This window comes from Nilaparvata lugens, chromosome 5 (genome assembly GCF_014356525.2).
Source record: "Nilaparvata lugens isolate BPH chromosome 5, ASM1435652v1, whole genome shotgun sequence".
Lineage (NCBI taxonomy): Eukaryota > Metazoa > Arthropoda > Insecta > Hemiptera > Delphacidae > Nilaparvata > Nilaparvata lugens.
In genome coordinates, this window is record NC_052508.1 from 55834233 (window position 1) to 55859213 (window position 24981).

The 24981-nt window shown below is 36.4% G+C and overlaps 1 protein-coding gene across 6 annotated transcripts in view; it reads left to right on the forward strand.

Moving 5' to 3' along the window:
• Nucleotides 1-310: 310 nt before the first annotated feature.
• The window catches only part of LOC111045928 (dipeptidase 1), a 173388-nt gene continuing 148717 nt past the window's right edge, over nt 311-24981 (forward strand). For 5 of the 6 annotated variants that reach the window (XM_039428817.1, XM_039428815.1, XM_039428820.1 and 2 more), the window contains exon 1: nt 311-570. The gene's annotated coding sequence lies outside the window, so the exon portion shown is untranslated. Of the gene's footprint in view, nt 575-24981 lie in introns of all 6 variants that reach the window. The other variant, XM_039428816.1, reaches the window with a different exon arrangement.

The following is a 24981-nucleotide window of genomic DNA, read 5'->3' on the forward strand; positions in this document are numbered from 1 at the left end:
AAAACTGATGAAAAGGATGATAGAAATAGTTTTAGTAGAAATGGGGAATAAATTATGAATAGAGGAAGAGGAATAGATGAGAAAGCTAGAAGAGGAGATGAGTTGATAGGGAAAGAGAGCCTAATGGGGAGGTGGGTGTCGAGGAGAGGAAAAGGATGAGAAAATTGAGTAGATACTGCGTGGGGGGGGGTAAGGCTGATGTGGGTGGTGTGGGTGCGAGTTGCAGGTTGGCAGGTAGGGCGGAGGGGGTGCCGGAGTCACCCGGAGAGGGGATGGATGCTGGATGCTGTGCTTCGGGGGTTGTGTCCCGGTTGGTGGTTCAGTCCCGGTGCTAGAGTGCTCTTGTGCGGGTCGTCTCCAACGACACAACCACAACGTCAACAAAACAACGTCGCCGTGTGCTTGAGTGCGAGAGAGACAGACATAGTGTGCAGCGGCGTTTTGTCAGGAGTCGCGCGACTTTGACTGACTGCAGTAGACCGGTCCAATCTGCGGGGACGTGTGTATTCCATCCATATGGTTCCCGTTCCCGCTCTCGCCAGCTGTTAGCAACTCGGGGACTCGAGCTGAGTAAGTGAAGGCCGTCTTAACCACCCCCTTCCTTCCACCCCCATCAGTACTGCATCTCCATAGCGACAGACTGTCGAGCGTACATCACTACGCTAATCGATGCCTTATTACCTCCCTTTATTATAATACAGTCTGCTCAAGTAACAAAACAGTATCACCTAACAAAATATATACTACTGACATATTTCTCAGTGTTACGCTTACACCTTAAGGGTAGTTTGCACACTGAGAGCTTAAACTGAGTTTGATTAGATGGTGACTTCTGAAATAAAACAAATTGGCTGGATTGAATAAAAGCTAGCAATTATTGCTAGTTCTAAGTAATTATCGAACAAATGCTTGGATTCAAGTGAGCTGTATAGACTTATTTGTATGGCTTGAATTGATTACTAGGTGCTAGTCACTGGATCTAGCAAACAAGTCTTGATATGAATTTAATGAAATTTCTGTTCATTTAACTGCTACTGTGCAAACGGCACTAATGGCTGTTTACACAGTGCTAGTTGAAACGGAATCTCATTTGAACTGCATCAATTCGATCCTTCTGTTACAATATCGTTATTTTTGAGATAAAACTACCAGCTGATTTAACTCGGTTGAAACTTTCACCGAGTAAGCGACCTAAAGGTGCATTTTCGTTTGTGCGTGAATTTCCACAGTCGACGACTACAAGCATCGTTGACATTCATATTGTCCAAATTTCAAGTGTAATTTTCTATTATTCATGTTAATTATTCAAGAACTAAACATTTCTAATATGCTTTATCATTTTAATAATTTTTGAAAATTATTAATATACATTTCGTTAATAATGTCAATATATTGCCATTTTAAAGTAAAAAAAAGTATTAACTCAACCTCTCCCATTGAAACATAATTGAACATAATATTTTAGGTTATTTAGAGAAATTGAAATCTTCCCAATCTGAGATCCTCACCGTCATGGTATTTACGCACAAACGAAACCCCAGCTTTAGGTATCATGCTTCTGGCTACAAACCTCGTGATATTTGGTCTGATCATGTTTAACGTGAATTTAGCGTAATTATTATGTGTTGCTTCTAATTTCAATCTAATCAAATTTAAATCAGCATTGGTCAAACTCAAATAAGAGAGCAAATGAGTTCGAATGGATTTCATAGTCGGGTAGTAAGTGTGTGGTAAGATGATGTGGTAGTGGAACTAGTGTGAAAGGTGATTACACATTTCTGTTGAGGATAGTACTGTTTTCAACCATTCACATCCATCCAGTTAATATTTAGTTCATGGTCCATGACTTATTGTTTTTTTTGTAAGGATTTGGGTTATAAAAACAGAATCCTCCTTATGATTTACTTGTTAAAAAACTGTGTCAATAGTTTGTAACGTAAAGGTGTTTCAGAAACACCAATTGGAATGAGGATATACGATCAGGAAACAAGTGAAATGATTCACTGCCCTACTCAAATGTGAAAACTGATTGAGTTCTGCGAGATGAGAGAAATATTCTTGATAGTCAATACCGTTATCGTGTTACGAGTATGTTATTGCTTTATCTGTGATAATGAACTTTCACGTAATAAATAATTGATTCAAATATTCCGATGCTCCATGTGCAAACTTCTCTATCTCTGCCAATCCACTGAGGTTCATTTTTTCTAACAATCACTTTGCCAACATTGCTGTTGCTAACCAATCTAATATCAGAACACTTTTTCGATTTATCACAAATGCATTTTGGAAGTTTTCGATGGATAAAATATTTTCGTTTCATCAAAGTTTTCGGTGGAAAAATTATTAAGTTTTGATAACCAGGAATCAGGACTCTAAACAATCATTCACATTTCATTAAATCAATGGTCGCCAACTAATGAGCCTGTGAGCTAGAATAGCATTCATAAAACTTCTAGTGAGCTACCAAGGAATATTAGACTGAAGAAAGTATTTTTCATTGCCTATAAAGATAAATTTCTAGTGTTGAAATCTACTTATAGCAAAAAGTATAACAGAAGTTGAAATGTACATTTCAATGAGAGCAGTGTAACGTACTCTTTTTGGTAAAGTATTTACTTGATGTTTGGAGTGTACGTTGTAGCCGCCATTCTGATGCAGTTGTCCAAATGTTCATCAGTTAGTCTGTCCCTATATCGATTTTTCATGAATTTCATACTTGAAAAAGATGCTTCACACAAGTAAGTAGAGCTGAACATAGCTTTCACCCTCAATGCAACTTGAATAATATTTGGATATTTTTCTTTGGGGACTTGAGGCCGAATATTTTCAGTTTTAGAAAGTGATCTGAGAGACAGATCATTTTTAAAATCCACAAATTCCATTTCAACTGAAGCCTGATCTCCACCAAAATGTTGTATAACACAAGCTGCAAAATCTTCTGCATAGATCTCTACAAAAGAGAGTTGATGAATTGTACCATATTTGATATGCTTTTAAAATCTTGAAATCGTTGATAAAACTGTTGTCTCAAGTCTGAAAGAATTGTAACGAATTCTTGGTTATTGCTGCGGTGCTGTGGAGGATTTTTCTCGTCATTGATTTTCTCTAGACTGGGAAAGTGTTTATATTCATTATTTTTTACGTGATATGCTTTCTGATTCCAATATCGGATTGGAAATTCTTTCATTTCTATTATTATTATTCCCATTGTTGATATGGTTTATTGGGGATTGAACTTTGTTGAGAAGTTGAAGCATTCATCTACAAGATAGGAGACTAATTTCAAAACACGGAATCTCATTCTCTTGTGCAGAGAGTCCAACCCTCGGAATATATTATGATTTCCGATCTCCCGATGTCCCAAGGCGACAAATCTGCAAAAACCGTGAAAATCAATATAAAAAACAAACAATTCAAAGAGTTCAATCAATCTCTATCAGATCTCATACATAAAATAGAATCATTAGCCTTATTGCTTTTGGCCCAATCAACATTGATAAGTAGATGAATAACCTTATACAATTATTGATTATTCACAATGCAAATGACACTAATGTAATAACAATGGAAGATAAAATAATAATGGAAGATAAATAAAACATTGATAAGTAGATGAATAACCTTATACAATTATTGATTATTCACAATGCAAATGACACTAATGTAATAACAATGGAAGATAAAATAATAATTTTAGTCCAAAGTAGACATGAAATCTATACATTTTGAATTTAGATGGCTTGCATTAATAAATTGATTAGAAATATTCACTCAATATGATCCTAATGCATTATATATACTGAACGTAATTTTCATGAACATTATTTGATACTAGACTCTTGTAATAATTTTCAGTACTACGTCTTTTGAATTTCATCCATCTTCAATTATTCTCTCTGAATATGGTAATGCTACTCTATCATGACCTTATGATTGGCTGCTACAACAATGTACATTCTCTATGAATGCATTGAACTGAATAGTCCTTTATCGTGTGCTTGATTATTTGATCCATTGACAAATGTCACCGCAGTAAGCACACGGTCAAAGGTGACGACGTATGAGCCACGTACTGTTCTATGAGCCACACACTGACACACATAATAATAGAACGGGTTGTTGTGATGTGAGACATACACGACTGGAGAATTCATGAATGGTTGTTTGCCGACTGAACAGGCCAGAGCTCATTTGTGTATCTACAAGCAACGCTTTGACCAGTCAACTGATAACTTATCCCTTTGACGTTCTGGTTTCCCCCCCACCATCTTCAAACATGAAAAAATGATACACGACTCATTCCTGTATCCATTAAACTCGATTTGGGTTTCAACGCTATCAGTGGCCTCAAAAGAATTGATGGGAATACAGAGCGTTGAAAGGCTTCCTATGAAAATAACTAGTTGCGACAAGTGAAGCGGGCAGTTAATTTGAATCGAGAGACTCAAACATTTGATCAACCGAGATCGCTTGTTATAGGACCTTTTCCAACTTTGAATGGTATCAATCGATTATTTATCATGAAGACTCATCTGTAATCGAAAACTCGAACCTCGAGTTGATTCGAACAATAATTTATTTGATGCTTCTATGCCTTCGTCTGTAGGTTAGAAGCAGTAGATTAATATTAGTATTAGCATTAATATTGATGTAACTGAAACAGAATGAATAATGAGATACTGTGTTATTGTGTTTCTACACAATGAAAACTGTAACTGAAACACAATGAGAATCACCTAATTAAGCTGTTAAATCCATTCAAGTAGCTGAAAACTACGTGAAGTGTCTGATAGAACTGTTTGATAGTAACAGAATAATCGTTGTATGAATTGAGATTCTTCACTTTTCTATAGGCCTACAATGAAACATCTCGACTGAAAAATTTGAACATGAAACGTTTGATAAACCATGAACGTTCTGAATATTGTGTTCATATCGGAACTATTTTTTATTTCTATTCGTGTTGTATGGGAGATATGTTCCATGTAAACTACCTGTCCTGGAATACAGATAGAATAGAGTTTTATCGTATTCATGCTCCGTTTCGACACGGTAGAAATACGGTAGAAATCGTGGATGGGGAGAAGCATCATTAATAATAGTTGTTGTTATTACTTCATATAATAATTAGATAATATGTGATTTATGTTCGAGATAATGTTCAAACTTCAATAAATTACTAATGGTTATTTAATAATTATTCATAAGTTATCGAATTATTGACAAGGATGTAGTTCTAAAGAGTGCCCCTTATAGCCTCCATCTTGTTTTGGATTTCATAGCATCAATTGGCAATAGTGCAATCTTGGGTACAAACCTGTTGTACCTTTTCTTGAGTTGAATAATTGTACACGATGAAATTAATGAATGAAATAATATGAATCTCAACATAGAAGTCTGAAAAATGGCATTTTCAAGTTCTGATACACAAATTATCAGTCGAGGAACGTTAACTGTGCATGTATTAATCACTAAAATTTGATTGGAAGTTACAATTACCTGGAGCCCCGTAAAGGGGTTACTGGGATTACTTACAAGCGCCCAAGATCCCATCAATGGGTGACCAAATATCATTCAATTGGGTACCTATTCAACACGAATTTCGAACTTTTCATCATCAGAGCTCCTCCCAAAATCTAGAACAAAACATAATATATGAGCATCACTGTCATCGGGTACTAAACAATTCTCAATAATTTAAATTATTCATGTTTCACTTCACGTTGGAAACAGAATCACTCTCATTTAAAGCAAGGAACACACTATGCTGTCACCGTCAGGCACCCTCCAGCACCGACCATCACCGTCAGTCGCCGCCTTCACCGTCATTTTTCCGGCGGTAACCCACTTGCCCGTCTGGTTAGCTCCGTCAGAAACCGGAGCTAACCAGAAGAAATGCATCAGTTGCGATGGAGAGTTCATCAGACGAGGAATTGCTAGTAATAGCCGCAGCATGTGCTGAAGAAAGAAGAGATACAGAAACGGAGGAAGCATAGGTACTGAAATATTAACAGAATATTTGTTGAAATCAATGATAAAATAGCGTGTTGTCAAATTCTGAGAATATACAAAACCAGGCGTGAGGGGAGGGCCTAAGCCCCTAAAAATTATTTCAGTTTTATTACAGTAGCTTGCTTGTATAATCTAGCACGTAACTTTAAATCGAGCAGAACCACGTTTTAACGTAAATAAAACAGATGTTTTCCAATCCCCATGCTTTTCTTATGACTGATGTTTTACGTTATTTCTCGATTGCTGATGACTTTCAAGATGACTGCTAACTTTTCCCGAGTCCCTGGGGTCAAGACCTTCAATTTGAGCCCTTTCCCATCATCGTGTAATTTGTCAAACGGCCAAAACTTTGATTTCATAATTTCGCTTACAGAATAATATTTGTAAATAACTTACCTGAGACTTACCTGTATCAAACTTTTCTGAGATTTCCTGCCAAGCATTATCTTTCTTCCTGTTGTCGTGATAACTATTATCACTAGTATTATACAGGAAGGGATACTCCCTAATAGCCTCTATCAATATTTCGTCCGTACTCATCGCTCACAGAACAAAGGCGCACTACAACAAAACACTGGCGATGTGACTTCACTGATAGTTGAATGTCGACTGGAAGAATGATAAAAAAAAACGGATCGGCTATCCGGCAAGAATGCCCCAAACAGCAATGGTAGCCGACGGTGGCCGGTGACGGTCGGGTATAGTGAGTTGCCGTTCGTTTAAAACAATGCAAAGCAATGTTGCCGATACGCTACGGTGACGGTCGGTGCCGGACGGCGCCTGACGGTGACGACATAGTGGGTTCCCTACTTAAGGGTATCAATCTTCCAACACAGTAGATTTTGTGAAGTGAACAACTACAAAACTCGACCTATTTCGGACAATGTGTAACCTTATCTGAATTTGGGAGAGGAATAGCACAAGGTTACCTTATTTATATCTCCCTATCATTTTGATGGTGTAATAATTATTGTATGAATAAATAAAAAAATGTAATCCATGTTCCACGTCAGGTTGGAAATAAATTCAGTTTCTTTCCAGCGTTAATTGAAAATGATAGTGATGAGGCGTCGATCCATCGAATCGGCTTGAATGGATCGTTTGTATCGGAAGCTAAAACCAGCCATAAATCTGCTTGGCTTCGTGACACGATCGTCCATTAGGATTCCCACGGAAGTTGGAAACAATTGCCGAGGCAAACAATATATGTGAGAGTTCAGTCGATCCGTCAGTTGAAATAAAGATACGTGTTAGATATTTGGGGTGAGTCTGCCATCTTATGTGGGGCAAACGAGATTCGCCGGGTCTCTCCCTTGGGACTCCCCCTACCCCTGGACTCACTCTTCCAAATTTATACTCTGGCCAAATCATATTCGCACCACGTGCTACCATGAATAGTCTTCCACTCCACTCAGTTGGTGTCTCTAATACTTTTCTATGAAATTTATGTGCGAGTTGCACAATTTGCTATTCCACTTGCTGTAACTTGACAGTAATATTGTGAGTGGATAGACGTTCATTTGTCAACCGTGATTTCATTCAATTTTTCTCTGACTCATAATTTTTCTTTAACATGTCATTCTACCATCCTTTCTCCAATTTCTCCTTTGCCTTTCAAGTGTTTCCTCCTCCATCTCCTTCCTCTCCTCCTCATCCTCCTTCTTCTCCTTCTTCAACTCCTTCTCCTCCATCTCATCTTTCCCCTCCTTTTCCTTCTTTTGGATAATTCAGTGATTTTTCTCTTCCGATTACCAAGAAGATCGAGAAAAAAGTGTAACGGAATCGTTTGTAAATGATACAAACCATAGGCCCCAAGTAAAATTGATAATATTAGTTGATTAATGTGACTTTAAACTTGTTACCTACAGTATATGAAATGACATGCTGTAACATTGTATTCCCTATTTTAAACCTGTTACATCAAGTAAAGTATTTGACTTTCAACTTGTTTCCTATATGAAATGACATGCTGTAACATTGTATTCCCTATTTTAAACCTGTTACATCAAGTAAAGTATTAGGCTAGGCGCACACCAGTCAGTCAAGACAAGACATTACATGATCAGACTCGATTACAATAATCACATTGTTGCTTATGACGCAAATCACACTGATCAGTCATTGCAATTTGACATGTCTTCATAAGCAACAATGTGAAGTTTTGTGACTGAACGTGTCTGAACATGTCTTGTCTTGGCTTGACTAACTGGTGTACGCCTAGCCTCAGGGTTTTACAAGTCCTGATTTCGTACAAAGAAGTATCACAATCAAAACTTTATGTTTTTTCTCCTAGGAAAATACTCATTACAACTTTATTTAAATGATACAATATTGATTACCGAAGTTGTAAACAGTCGGAATTTCCAAAACAATCTGTACCACAGTGCATGGAAGGCTTTATGAGGTATGATATAATCAGCCTCAGGGTTTTACAAGTCCTGATTTCGTACAAAGAAGTATCACAATCAAAACTTTAGGTGTTTTCTCCCAGGAAAATAATAATTACAACTTTATTTAAATGATACAATATTGATTACCGAAGTTGTAAACAGTCTAAATTCCCAAAACAATCTGTATCACAGTGCATGGAAGGCTTTATGAGGTATGATATAATCAGCCTCAGGGTTTTACAAGTCCTGATTTCGTTCAAAGAAGTATCACAATCAAAACTTTATGTGTTTTCTCCTAGGAAAATACTAATTACAACTCTATTTAAATGATACAATATTGATTACCGAAGTTGTAAACAGTCTGAATTTCCAAAACAATCTGTATCACAGTGCATGGAAGGCTTTATGAGGTATGATATAATCAGCCTCAGGGTTTTACAAGTCCTGATTTCGTTCAAAGAAGTATCACAATCAAAACTTTATGTGTTCTCCTAGGAAAATACTAATTACAACTCTATTTAAATGATACAATATTGATTACCGAAGTTGTAGACAGTCTGAATTTCCAAAGCAATATGATATAATCAACCCTCAATAAACTGTCCAAATTATCTCATTTTTCTTCAGATGATTCAACAGGAAAGTTGATTAATATGCTATGCAGCATGGATCAGGTTGATTGGGTGATTGAATGAGTGAGTGAATTTGAAAGGAAGATATTGATTAGATTGAATCCAGGAAATTTTTGGTTGAAGAGAGAGCAAACCCGGAAAAGTGGGCGAACAAAGGAACAAAGACAGACATCACTGATTGGAAGAATTCGGAGAGGTTTCGGTGAAAGGTAAAGGATGGGAACGAGATTGGAACAAGTGAGAAAGGGTCTAGGAGCAGAGCACTCTGAAGAAAAGGCAGAATCGGTGAGTATTAGCAGTGATGACGACTTGTTGGACCAGAGCCGTGTCATGAGAAGGAGGCGTAATGCTATGAAGGAGATGGGGTAGGAGTTGATAAGGAGTAGGGTAGGTGTTAATGCTGGTAAGAGGGGTTCCAAGCACGACTTGGAAAATTGCCACACAGCTGGTCCAGGGTTGGATACCCTCTTATTTCAAGGGATATCATCAGTAGAACTGACATTGAAAATTATGTTTGGGGTTGACTTGATTCTTCAAGCACAAGAGTAATTGAAGAATGATTAGAATCTCGCTAAACATGATGAAAAAATCTGGTGTAGCGCACTCACACAACTTCCCTTGCCATTATAAAAATTTTCATTATAATTTGATCAATCAGCTGACGAGTTCGATTCTGCTTTCTCTCCAAGTGAATCTATCTATATATATAAAAGCGAAATGGCACTCAATGACTGACTGACTGACTGACTGACTCACTCACTCACTCACTCACTCGCATAACTAAAAATCTACCGGACCAAGAACGTTCAAATTTGGTAGGTATGTTCAGTTGGCCCTTTAGAGGCGCACTAAGAAATCTTTTGGCAATATTTCAACTCTAATGGTTGTTTTAAGGGTTTAAAGTTCGTCTTTTAGCATGTATATTCTTCTTCTCCCAATCTCTTAATTATAATTGAAATTTCCATATCATATGTTACTATAGAACTATAATCTAGATAGACTACCTCTTCGAAACAGTTGTTAACTGGCAACTAAATTAATAATTTTGTCAGGTTGGCATTAAGTTGAGTTGACTTTGTTAGGTTGGCACCAAGTTGAAGATTATTTATCGCGGAAAAATTGATTGAGCACTGCTACTTCAATCCTGGGAATATTATATTACTAGCCGTCAGTTTCGCTTCGCTCGCCATATCCGTTTAGCCAGACGTTTAGTCTGGACCCCCGACTGGATTGTCCTAACATATGATAAAAATGCTCAAATGAAAAATGCAGGCGAGCGAAGCGAGCCTGCTGATCTCATTCTTGGACGATCCAGTCGGGGGTCCAGGCAATAATGCCTGGCTAGACGGATATGGCGAGCGAAGCGAGCCTGACGCCTAGTGATTCAATAGAATCAAAATAGAAAACATTCTAAGTACATTGGAATCAACAGTTTGAACATTTGAATAATCACATTTTCCAGAATTTCGAGCTTATTTTCAATATTAGGTAAAAATGTTACTGGAAATTAATTGTAGAGATTTCCATGCTCAATTTTTTCCGTCCCAGGAAAATATGGGTTGATTCTAGAGGCATAGATATTCGAAACAGGCAATAATGCCTAACCCGTGGAAGAAAGAAGAAAAAGTAAAATACATGATGAGCCGTTAGAGAAATTTTGAATCAGGAACCAAGTTGTCATCGTTTAAGATGATGTGAGAGCTAATACTTTCCCAACTCCATTGACGGATGATCATTTCTGCAACTGATTTGAGATGAAAATGATTCAAAATGTGAGTTATCCTGTTAGATTTGGTTTCAGAAACTCTCCACTACTCCAGTTATTATACTTGATTATGCATATCCATCTTTTATCTATTAGTATTAGTGGTTTACAAAGAATAAGAGCATAAGAGTGAACTGAATACGTCATTGTTTTATTGTATTGTTTCACAAACAATCATAATAACTACAAACATAAAGAAAATAAAAATCTCAGTACCCTTTTTTTGAAATATTTTATCACAACATGTTTCGGACATTTTGTGATGTTGTGATGAAATATTTCAAAAAAAGGGTACTGAGATTTTTATTTTCTTTATATTTATATTACAAGTAGCCCTATACAGAAAAGAGATAAATAATAACTACAGTATACAGTACATAATAATTATGGTTGTTGAACCACAATTATTAAAGGCATACTGAACATTATGCTAACATCAAATTGAGATTGTTAAACTGCGAGTCATAAAAATTCCATTTTTCAAGAAATTTATCGTTTGCCGACCATTCAGATGAGAAAAATGTTCGTCCAAAAAAATCTTGCCTTTATCGGACACTCAGGATTAAGGGCACAATTGATGTGGAAATAGGTCTTGGGCGAAACTAGTGGCATTTTATTCAGATGAGTGGGAAGCTGGTTCGATTTTAACGGCCGGTCATGCGTTCTCTCTCTCACAAAAAACTACCCTACATTCTCGGGGGAAATTTATAGAGGAAATTTTACGTAGCGCGTTAAATGAAGTGTACTGTGATGTAATGACACAGTTTGGATCAGTGAATAGCGAGTCGTTACTGTCGTTCCACATAGATATTATGCTCAACATGGGCATGTCAGTAGTGCCCAATTTTATTGGAGGATTTGTTCTGGCACCTATGCTCTTTCCTTGCTCAGCCCACACCAGTTATCCTCCGGGATTGGGACCAAATTTGCTAACTATTGTCTGCTTTTTCTCTCTCCAACTCACGCTACCCCACTGCGTTTGTCTTTTTCCTCGCTCTTTTTCCAAAACATAATTTTTCACATTTCACTCTATTTGGTTCAGGCTTGTCATCCGGCAGAATTTATAAACAATTGAATCTTCTTTTATAGTATAAGGAGAAATTCTCCTCATTAAGATGGTATAGAGAAGGAAGTTTTGAATAGACTCTCAAAGCTAATCATTAATTTGTAGTAAAGCTTCAAGTAAATAAAGCTCTCAGTTGATCTGACATTAGTTTATGCCATTTTTGTTGTTTGTGAAGAACTAACTACCTGTGATATATAACTAACACATTTCCTTCAATTGTATGATGATTTCTAGTGCAGAGAGAAAGAGAGAGAGAGAGAGAGAGAGAGAGAGAGAGAGAGAGAGAGAGAAAAATAATTTTCCAACATCCATGTGGAACCAGTATCTATGTGATAGAGGATTGTCGATGGAAGGTTCCTAATTAATTCAGTGATAGAGCATAGAAATGTAATGGAATGAATGAACTAATTTATTGCATCCTTCAGACGATTGATCAACACTATATCCAATAATTGAATTCTAATGATCAAATTGTAAAAAATGCCAAATTGATCAATACTATATCTAATATTTTTCATGAGTTTGACTTTCTCGAATGTCTTCTTTTAAGAAAATTCTCTTCGATGGATGGAGTTCAAATACAAGTATATTATATTATGATTGTAGTATTTTGCACAATAAAAATTAGGAAACAACAAATAAGTTAGTATATTCAATTCAATACAATATAAAATGAATGTCTTATAGGTACTATTGGGAAATATGAGGAGATTAATAGAGGTGTAGGAGAATTGATATTGACACCAAGAGATACTTGATTTAGGAGAATTGAAAAATAAATGAATTCTTATCGAAAAAATAGCTAGCAGCATCTCCAATTCCAGAATGTGGAGTTGATACTCCGATCATTAGTTTAGGACAATATTATTTTTGTAAAGTCAACCAGTTGGAAGGACATTTAGAGCGGTTGAATGTGAGAAGCGTTGTTTGTGAATAATATCGGTTGCTTTGTTTAAAGCTTTTGAACAACTTTTCCGGTTAAAGCAGACATCAAGCATGGGAAACAAGGTACTTGTAGCTGGGACACTGGAGTTTCTACACTCGAACTCGTGTCTCATTTAGCCTTAATGAATTTATGGACGGAGCGAGAGAGTGCTCCCTGAGGATCCTATCTATCCTGGCAAACGAGATGTTCTGTTTTTCCAAGTGCGCTTTCCTCTCCGCTTTGCTGGAAAATTTGTCTCGTCGTAATAACGGAGCAGCAGTTGTCGGGAAAATGAGGAGGGAAATGAGAGAGGGAGGGGAAGACCCCTCTCCCCCTCCACCAACACCAATTTCCCCGCCACCCGGTGGCGGCATTTGAACTGGAGAGCAATAATACTCGGAGGCGGCGTCCCCAACTTGAATAAAACTCGGATTGTTCATCCCTTAAACTCGGATTGTTCATCCCTTAAGACAAAGATTAGGAAGCCAGACGAACAGCACAGCACTCGTTTGTTAAATGAACGCAATTATCTCGATAATATATCGACATCACAAACCCGTTATTGCTAAGCGCTGCTGCAAATCTCTCAAGCGATTCGTCTGATGATAAAGTTGCGGGGCGTCATTACTTGCATTATTCTATCCTTCGTTTTTTCGCATTCATTGTTCAACGGTAAATCTTGTCTCTTTTCTAATCTACTTTCAAAACGTTAACTTATCGCTACTGTTGTTTGAGCGGTGGGTATTGTCTGATATATTAAAATTGTTGAAAATCCAATTTGAGCTCAGTATAGTATTTTGATTTGTATACTTGATCGATTTCGAACTAAGATATATAAAAAAACGCTGGTTTTTCCAACAAGTTCCGACCTCGCTCTAATGAATAGCCCACATACACAAGAGAGAGAAAGAGATATAGAGGAAGTGAGAGAAGGAGAGAGAGAGAGAGAAAGTGAGGGAGAGATTTGGGATTTCTACAATCATGTGAATAACAAAAGAAATTGAACTTACGTTCTGGTGTTGAAAATACTTCAACTTGAGAGTGATACTTGTATAATCATAACCATAGAGAAACAATAGCATAAGTAGATATCCCATGGTATAGGGTGTTTATGTCGCAACTTTTACTGTTATCTCAAGCCGATAGTCCACATAGTTCTATCCCGTGAAGCTGTGTGACACTGGTGGTCTCTCATATTGTGCCGTTCTTACACTCTCACCCCAACAAAACAGTAGAATTCGACAATAATCAACAGTAATCGGCATGAGATAACAGTAAAAGTTGCGACATAAACACCCTATATCATGGGATATCTACTTACGCCTTTTATTACTCACGTTCATGTGGGCATGAACCTACAAAAGCCCATGTGGGCATTATTCGCAATGAAAAAAATTCAGCATATTCAATCACTGAACTTTGATTCGTTTTATTGAAGAACTCTTCTGTCGAAAGTTTATGATTGATCAATAATTGATTACTCTTAATTAAAATTATTCAGAGAGAGAGAGAGAGAGAGAGTAAGAGTGAGTGGGAAAGAAAGAGAGATTGATTGTTTGATTGTATGGCTTTATTAGGGCGGAGTTAGGACTCCTGGTCCTCTCTGCCACACAACCCTCAAGAGAGAGGGAGATTAGATTAGATTAGATTTCAGATTAGATTTATTCATTCATGTATGTTACAATTTTCACTGGCTTATAAAACTAATTTACATTAAATGACGGTAATGCTAATTATTCAATGAATTTTACAAAGTATAAACAATTAATCAATGAGAATAAAGATTGAATGCAATTAGGATAACGATAGTAAAATAATGTGATGTAACTTCATAACTCGGCGGTGTTTCAACAAAAATGATTGTCGATTCTTTTAGAAGGATATAAAATATCCTTCCCATTAACACACGACCGGGTTGTGATGAATTAGAGCTGTTGAGAATTATAACTCGGAGTAATGTTCAAATAATTTACACTCCACTTAATGAGTTAAAAACTAGTTGATTTAAATCTTAGAATTATGGGATGAATGAAATATAGAATGATAGTGAATACAATATTGCATTGATAGTAAAAATTAGATAAATAAAACAAATGTTATAGGGTGGGATTTAATTGAAATTTCAGAAATTGATTGAGTAATATTGACAATATACAATACTAAAGAACAGAAAATATTGATATGGGAAAATGAATATGTATTATGTAGAATGGAGATGGGATGTGGAAAATGGATGAATGAATGGAATGAAGAATGGAAAGGAAGGGAGATTAGAATATTTGTCATGCAGTGCTCTAGGGTTGGACAGATTCAGTCATTTTCTCTATAAGATGTCCTGTCTATTTCAAAGACAGGATAAAGCCCGCTCGGCTCTCAATACATCTAATAGAGTTGGGGAGTTTATTCCATTCACGACAAGCACTGACAAGGAACGATTTGGAATAGATAGTAGTAGTTCGATGATTAGGTATCCTGAGAGTATTTGCACCAGTTCTAGTATGGGAAGCATCTATCCCCTACCATCGGAATCAAATTTAAAATCATTTAAAATCAGAGAAAGAGTAAGAGAGAGTGGGAGAGAAAGAGAGATTGGTTGATTGACTGTATGCCTTTATCATGACGGAGTTAGGACTCCTGGTCTTCTCTGCCACACAACCCTAAAGAGATTAGATTAGATTTCTTTATTTATGTATGTTACAATATTTACTGGCTTATACACGAATTTACATTAAATGACGGTAATGCTAATTATTCAACGAATTTTACAAAGTATAAACAATTAATAAATGAGAATAAAGATTGAATGAAATTAGGATAGCGATGATAAAATAATGTGATGTAACTTCATAACTCGGCGGTGTTTCAACAAATAATTGTCGATTCTCTAAGAAGGATATAAAATAATTATCCTCCCCATTAACACACGACCGGGAGAGAGAGAGAGAGAGAGAGAGAGAGAGAGAGAGAGAGGAGAGAGAGAGAGAGATTGATTGAGTACTTTATTTATGTAGATTACAATATATACTGGCTGAGAGAGAGAGGCATAGAGAGAGAGAGAGAAGAGAGAGAGAGAGAGAGAGAGATTGATTGATTGAGTACTTTATTTATGTAGATTACAATATATACTGGCTGAGAGAGAGAGGCATAGAGAGAGAGAGAGAAGAGAGAGAGAGAGAGAGAGAGAGAGAGAGAGAGAGAGATAGAGAGAGAGAGAGAGAGAAGAGAGAGAGAGAGGGAGAGGGAGAGTGAGTTAGAGAGAAAGAAAGAGTGTGCTGTGGATAGAGGAGAGAAGAGAGCAGATTATCACTTCCATCCTCAATAGCATTATTACATCAACAATGTTATTTCCCAGTCCTCAGTTTCAGTTGATCCATGACATCGTGGCAGGAATTCACAGGGCATGAGAATCCGCCGGTTTTCCCCTAGTTGAAGGATGTGGTGAATTTATTTCTTCCTCTGAGCCGAATAACATAGGGCGAGAAGTTTGCATTCACCGCTGAAATTTAGTGCTTCAAAAAGCAACAGGCGTGAATCCTATACATTACGTCTGTCTCTTGAAAGCTTAACTCGCTCTTGTAAGACCCGAAAAGTTTCTGAAACCGATAAAAACTTTCTGCTTTCATGCATATCTTATGGCTCGAGATGGCTAGATTTTCAATTCTCCACCAGGAACCTATTCCTTATCATACAATTCCTTCAATATTCAGTATAATTATTATACTAGCTAGTCGTTCCTCTGAGTACTATTAGAATATTGAATATGAGATATACTCTTATCCACCGTACATCAAGTCGGATTATACAAATGAGTCAATCAATAAATCCACGTTATTCATTGTAAAGCTTGTAATTGCTAATTGCTAAAATTGCTAATCTTACTAAAATATACGTTCTTGTTATTTATAAATGCTATTGTTTTCAACACCTCGTGAAAATTGTGAATATCAACTAAAAAAAAATATTTCGAGGGATCAATTCTTCACATTGTTGGACTGGCATTTCTATTGCTGAACTGATGAATTTGATTCGCTATTTCAAATTAATATGTTGTTAGTAAATGGGAATACTTTTTCATTTTCATCTCTGTATCTTCCATCCTGTATCAATCACTCAATTGTTTCAACGCAACCTACTAAACATAGAAGAGGTAGGCTACTTAAGATGAATACTTAAAATTAAGGTAATATAGTGCATAATGAATGATATATTATACCAGTGAAAGTCAGCGGCACAGTGAAAATATGATTTCCATGAAATCTGATTGTACTGTTCGCACTCAGTACGGCCAAGCGAGTATGGATTGTCCCATTAGAACTTATGGGAATAATATTCACACTTTACCGATCACTGATGTATGGAAATCCAGCTTCAGAATCTAGGAGACCGGCACTTTGCACAAACCACCTTGCATCCATGCACATTGAAAACTAATTCCAGAATTCTCCATCTGAATCTCAATTTCAAATACCACTGTCGGTGATTTTTTTCGAGAACTCAACACTTTCGTCAAACTTAACTTTTCCAATCAGAGCAAATCGATGTCTGACTACTATTCTGAAGTAATTCACTGATTCTACAAAGTTGAAAAGCGTCTTTTGATGTCAACCAATGGCAGCGCGCGCTTTTTGTAAGCTATCGTCGCTGATGAAATGGAAAGGCAGAAAGAAACTTGGCTGACATTCGGAAATAGAGGTCTGCTGTCGATTTCTTGCCTCACCAATAATTGACAGAGCTGCTCCTGTTGGCTTCTGTCGCCGCCGCAGCCGCCGAGAGCAGAAAGGAATCCCATCGCTTCGGATTCCTGAGCGCAAAGAAACAGTCCGCTCTCACAAGAAACGCTGGTCCTGTCAGTGGTGTTCTTGAATGCGCTGAAAGAGATGTAGTGGCACAGCTCTGGCACTGTCGTAATTCAATATCCTTTGATAGGAAATACACTGGCCTCTTGTCACAGAAATACACTGGCCTGCTTGCTTCTTTTGAAGAGCTTGCTGAAAGAATACCGACGACTTCTACAGGTGGTGTGCAGCTGAAATACAAAGTTTCTTTCTTGGCCCACCGTTTGGACAGATCCTGAAATGTTTCAACACTGGTTTGAGAACACTACAAGTGAGAACGCCATTTTCGTTTCAAATATCTTAGTATTTTTTTCATCATTTGAATATTCTCTCTACATGGAATTGAACCATTAAGTGTACAGACTTGAAATTGAACCACTAAGCGTACAGACTTAAAATTGAACCATGGAATTGAACCATTAAGCGTACAGACTTTCGCTCTGCTCCGCAATCGAACGTCACTCGAGCAGAGCGATTGATGATCGACCTGGGAGCAAGAGTGGAACGAGAGAAGAGCGTGTAACAGAGGTCGAGCTTGGCAAGCTCCTAGGTCGAACTAACCAATAGTTGCGCATGCGTGGTCAACGTATTTGTTTGTAACGTTTGTTATTAGTTACGATCTCTGTGTTAACAAATGAAATTATCTAAATTAATAATTAATTTTTTAATTAAATAATATAAAATAATAAAAGCATTTATAATAATAGGTACCGGCATATTAGCATTTAGAAGAAAGAAGCCGAACTCCCAACCAAGCTTTTCACCTTTTGAAACATTGACAGACATTACCTTTTATAATAAAACATTAAAATAAATGAAATAATCATAATATTCATTATATAAACATAATGTATTATTAGGCTACCCAGCAATCCCCTGGTCAGAATATTTTATCTAGTTTTTTCACCCGATCAGCTGGATTGAACGTTTCACATTTGTGAGGTTAGGTTGTAGCGAAGTCAACAATAAGAAAAGAGCGGATCGATCATCCTTCGAACCTCAATCGAACCATGGTGTAACATCTCGCGTAACGTGCATGATCGGAGTGATTGCGGAGCAAGTGCGGAGCGTGCGGGGAGCGTGTTGGAGGTGCTTATATCTGTACACACCTTTAGACTAGATACACACCTTTTGTACACACCTTCAAATAGATGGAGCTTGAAATGATAAATGAATCTGCGAGTTCAATCATTATATTCAATGAGATGCAATACAAAATTGGTCCCGCTAAACCTAAAAGATTTTACAGCAGGTGCCTACAAATTATAAAATACCTGAATAGAATGATAATTATGCTAACTTCAACAATAAACTAAGGAGAAAATTTTTTTCATGAAATTGGAAGTTCAGGAATTTAAAAAGGAGTATGAGATATTATGTGGCCCAAGGATGAGATATTAATAGGGTTGATGATTAATGAAATGATTAATAGGGTTGATGAAAATCACACACACATAGATTTTTTGCCGCCTTATAAATTCTACCAGATTAAAATCACATTTAATGTTTGTCAAGTTATATTCAATCTAATGGAATTTTTAGGAGAGTAAGATACCGTACGTCTAGGAATTGATGTGTGTGTAGCTATTGGTGATGTGACTCATCGTGGTAGTTCATTCATAATATTGTTGAGTTTGATATTGAGGATGAAAATTCCTTATTCTCCACTAATCACGATGTCTATCATGTTCATAATTCACGTACTATGATTTCGATTGTAGATGCATGGTAGGGAATAAATAATCATATTGAAGAAGATTAACCGATCTAAGTTTATCTACCTCTGAAAGGGTATGATGTATGATTTTGAGAGATACAATATAAGAAAGCTAAGTTTAGCTATAAACTTTACACGCTATAACGATTGACTCCTGATGCATGGTAAACTTTCACGCATTCGATTGTACCATTCTATGGAATTTTGAAATGTCTATGCAGCAGTTTTGTCAGTATTAAAACGTTTGTACTGCGGTGTCCATACACCAGTACATGTTTAAAATAGCTATGAGTACCATTATCTCTTGAGAAATAATGTGATTTCAATAATTTTACTGAGCTACCTGTGCTAATGAAGTTCATTCCTGCGATCTTGAAAAAAGTAAAAGTGAGAGAGTGCAGCGTAGCAGGGTTGAAATGAACTCTAGAGCAATAACATGACCCGAAGTTGTCAGAAATGCTTCCTATATAGCTGCTTTTCTACAGTTGGAGCTCGGCAAAAAGCAGTAAACGGCGCTTTTAAATGGCTAATAAAAGGGAAATTGTGATGCAGAATTCAGTGCATGAAGCATAACTTGAGAGAATGGTCCACGTATTCTGTGGTTTAACGAACACTTTAAAACTGAGCCAATTCCTGTGTGTAATGTTCTCTGTATCACAATTACATTTTTTTATTATGAATATGAGTTATTCTGTGGTGCAAAATATGTGTTCTATATGTTCTTCATAGTCATAATTCTCTGGTTATAACCATATAATTTACGTAAAAAATGACAAATTTTGATTGGCTGTGGATGAGATGCATAACTCACTATGGATCAGATTCATAAATTATTGTGTTCCAACCGGAAACCATTCAGGGAACTATATTATTTTAACTTTATGGGGATGAAACATAAGTTATGCTTCTATTACTGTTCGTAGCTTCAAGTTGGTATCCCAAGCTCTGTTTATATTTATCGTGATACTCAGATAGTTATCTTGAATCTATGATTGAATCAGTATAAATGTACGATATAAGTTATCTTCTAACGAGGCTTTTAGAATAATTGTTGAATTATCAGTCCAAATGCCGGTTAAATTTTAACCGTGATTAATTCCACGTGGACCAATCAGAGAAGGTTATTTCGAAAAGAAGGCATATCTGATTGGTTCTAGTGAAACTAATCAAGATTAAAATTCAATCGGCTTTTGTGCAACCAAACATTGGAGTTTAAGTGGTCATAGGCACAGTGATCATAATACTTAATGCCGGATAAATTTTAATCGTGATTAATTTCACGAGAGCCAATCAGAGAAGGTTATTTCGAAGAGAAGGCTTCTCTGATTGGTTCTCGTGAAATAAATCACAATTAAAATTCAATCGGCTTTTGTGCAACCAGGAATTGGAGTTTAAGTGGTCATAGGCACAGTGATCATAATATAAAGAGTAAGTTCCTTTGCTTCGCAGAGTTTGTTGCGTTGGAGGGAAAATGTTGATTTAATCCTTATGGAATAAATAATATTATAGTAATCGTGAGAAGTTTTAGGCTTTACATTTTCAATATTGTTATACGATTGCTAGTATGTTTCATGAAATCGAAATTTCCGACTGAAACATGAAAGGTGCTCATATCTCAATCCTGAGTTTCCATACAAATCTGACCATGATTTGATCATAAGTATAGTTTTCTCTGCTATTATCTACTCTCTATACTACACTGTAATCATATTTTTCCGTCAAGGCTACTCTTGAATAGAAATAAAATATGATAACCCAAGTAACCTTTTTTAAAATAGGATACTTGGATTTTTAATTTTTATTTCTACAATGCAACTGTATAATTTTGAGAAGGTCAGCTCAAGTTACACTGATCATTCAATTCGTAACTTTGTAAACTTGTTTAGACAGTCGTCCAATTGAGTAGACTCGTCCAATAAATGGATGGAATCGATGCGGCAGGCCAGGATGGATAAAAATGGAAGTAAAGGCCGGAAAGAAAGCGATGGTGACACATAGGGAGCGTATCCCGAGGGATCCCAGCCAATAGGACCTCCTTCTTCCTCCCTGGAAGCATTACATCTCCCTCAGTCACTCGCTCGAAAGATCGCTTCGATAAAAGTAAATAAACTCACGAGCAAAGTTGAGGTTGACTTCTCTTCGGCTTGTCTTCAATTCCCTCCAGTTTCCTCTTTGATCTTTGTTCTCGACACATCCGTGAATAATTCATTCCACCGGCCAGTCGTCTGAGTTACAAACGAAAAAAACAACGGTGAAAAGAAAATTCTGTATCGCTCCTACACGTACCTAGCTTTGTTTATTTTTGTGAAGTTTCCATTACAAAGTGAAACTATTTTGATAGAGTTCTGAAAGTGGTTTTCAAGTATAAAAGTGAATCACTTATTTGACTGGAGTTTCGTACCGTAGACTATTATATAAATGATAATTGAAAGAGAGACATGATTCATAATCTGTCATAAGTGTCCTCCAATCAGTGATGGCTCCTCTGGGACAATGAAGTGAAAAATCCCTCGAAGCATTATTTGTTTATTCTCTCTAGTGGACGAAAATGAGTCTGATCTTTTTTTCACGGTTCTCCAAGCAAGTCTGTATTTCCTCATATTAATTCTAAAGTGCAACATAATTTTAACAATAATAATAATAATTTCTCTGATTGTCAATGAATTGCATCCAGAGGAGTTTATTGACAAAACATATACATAGTTGTTATATTATACATACAAAATTGCTAATACTAAACTTAGTTCTAATTATGATACCCCACTATAATAATATGTGTCGAGGTGATCATAATATTCTTTTCTAAAACATGTATAAAAAATGTAATTAGTAATTTTAGTTATAAAGGTTTGTCAGTTATTAAAGGTAGAATAAAAATAAGACAGTAGTTCATTCTATATCCTATTTACAATGAGCTCCTCGGTCTGGTAAATGCCAGTATCATATAACCAATTCCGTACTGCTCTCTTAAATCTATTTATATTTATTTCGTCCTTTGCGATCTGCGGGATTTTATTGTAAATTCTAGGACCTAAATATTGTATTGATCTCTGACCAAAAGCTGCGTTCCTTCTGGGAACGAGAAGGAAATTCAGATTTCTAATTCTGGTGTTGTGGCTATGGAATATTAAATCGGTAAAATTCGTATTATTCTTAATATAATTAAATTACTAAAACTAATACATTTAACTGTCTGACGCTGAGAACTCTACTTTCGGTGAACAATTCACTTGTTGGAAAACGGTTGTTTCTGTTTGCCATAACCTTAAGAATACGTTTCTGAGCTTTAAAAATTGAATCTATTAAGTTGTAATTTGCTGCACCCCAAACCAACAGTCCATATCTCAAAAGTGACTCTACAAGTGAGAAATATACTATTTTAATCATATCTTTAATAATTATATGAAGAAGCTTATAAGAATAATTATATGAAGTATGTACTCGTGACATACGCGTATATTTAACAGTAGTGCTAAGTCCTAGTCTGCGGTTAGCAATACTGTTGGCTTTATCATTGAGCAAGTACAAATTGATTAATTGAGTATTATACATTGTCGATGTTGATAACACGTTTCATTTTACTTTCAATCAAATAAACTCAATAAACAGGGAATTGACCATGAAATCAAACGATTAATGATTATTATTTCTCGCCACACTGCACAGAAAGCAGCAGTTTTCCAGTCCCTACGTAGATCTGAAAGGCATTTTTTGCAGACGACTCTTGTCTGACGTCAGAACAGGTTTCTTTCCGGCTAAGGCCGGAAAGAGTACCCTTTCCGGCCGCTAAATTTCAAGTGTTCTAAAACAGCTGACCAAAAAACTTTTCATTATTCGAGTTTATTATTCAATAATTAAAACATTTATAATAATATCATCTTATTGTCATTTGAAAGAATAAAAAAGTATAACTCAACCTCCCAGATAATTGAACATAATCTTTTAGGTTATTTAGACAAATCAGAATAAAAAATAATAATACTTGGACAATTTCCTGTTATTCAGTTTACATCAGATTTGCTAGAGCTATGACCTTCCACTTTTGCTTTCAGAAGTGCTTAATAAATAATTATTCTCATAAAATTATATATTGTTTATTTTTCTGTGTGGAGAAAAATAACGTTCGCACCACGGGCAAAACTGTTTTTCCGGCTCTCAATCTTTTCTCGGCCTACGGCCTCTGACTTGAAAACCGATTTCGAGCCGAAAAAGTCTAATTTTCGGCCCTAGGTGCGAAATATACTATTCAATAAGAAAGAAGTCCAATTTAATCCTTTTCATGAGCAGAATAATAATATTTTCTGCATTATCAAGTTGTGTACCACCCTTTATTCTGATTCCGTATCCGTTCTTTAGAATATAGTCATCAATGTATGGCGTAGCTCTCATCCTGACATAGCTTAACGTGAATGAGGACTTCCCAACCTTCCCGGTGTTTGCTATAATATTTCATGGCATGTAGTTAATATTGTTGTCACTTCACCTGATCGGGGAAGCCTCATAGAAGACGTATCCCTCCTGCACCCCTTTCCCCAACTCGTGGGTTTCAGATGTGACTGGAATTTATTCCACAGCGTATTCACTGCAGTCTTTATCCTGAGCCAGCCGTACGCGCTGCTCTGCTAATGCGACAATGATGTTCATAAATCATGCTTTCCTACAGAGCCCGTCACTGAAATATAACCTCATGTCTAGGCATCAATCACTGTGCAATGCATATTTCAGGTTGCCGCTCGCCCCAGACCTCCACCACCCCAGACCTCCAGCAGGCAATACATACTCATCTTCAAGGCAGCCTCTTCTGAACCAGGTCGTGAAGCGAAAGTGAAATCACTTGCCATTTCCATACAGTCATTTCTAAGCTACCAGTAGAGTGATTGAGCGTACCTTTCTGTTGATTCTACTAATGTTTGTTTTGCTCCAGCTCCCCTGTTCGTGGATCCTCCTTTGTCATTATTTATTGTGTATTTTACATTATGATTAGTATTTTTATTCTATCCACAATTATTTCTGTCTCCATTATTCTCTCCCACCTGGTAGAGAGTTACTGGGAAGGATATTTTTAATATTCTTTCCAAAGAATGGACATTGATATGTCCAAAGCTCCGCCAATTTATGTAGATGCATTACAATATCATCTTGTATAGTTATTCCAAATTTATTTTTTCATATCATTGTATAGTTTAATAGTTAATTTTCTAGTTTATGCTATGTAAATTCATCTAAAACTTTGCTGTATTGTAAGCTATTGTATGAGTATATAAGCCACTATATATTGTCATCTACATAAATAAAGTACTCAATCAATCAATCAATACCTAGGCTATTCCTTCCTAGATTATAGAGAATCTGAAATAATCTGTAACAATCTATAAATTATCTTCGCTGATGTATTTATTCCCTTCATGAATCTACAGTACGGTATTTGATTTGCATGAAGTATTTTATGTGAATGAAGATCCACCGAATTTGATTCATTTGATTATATTGGTTTGATTTAGAATAAATATCGGGGCACCGAGCTTCGCTCGTTATTTTTATTTATTTATAAACAGAACACAATTCTCTAAAATGATCGTGTTTATATTTCACAGCTGGCTATACGTCATCTTATGAATTTCGGGGATGCGATATTT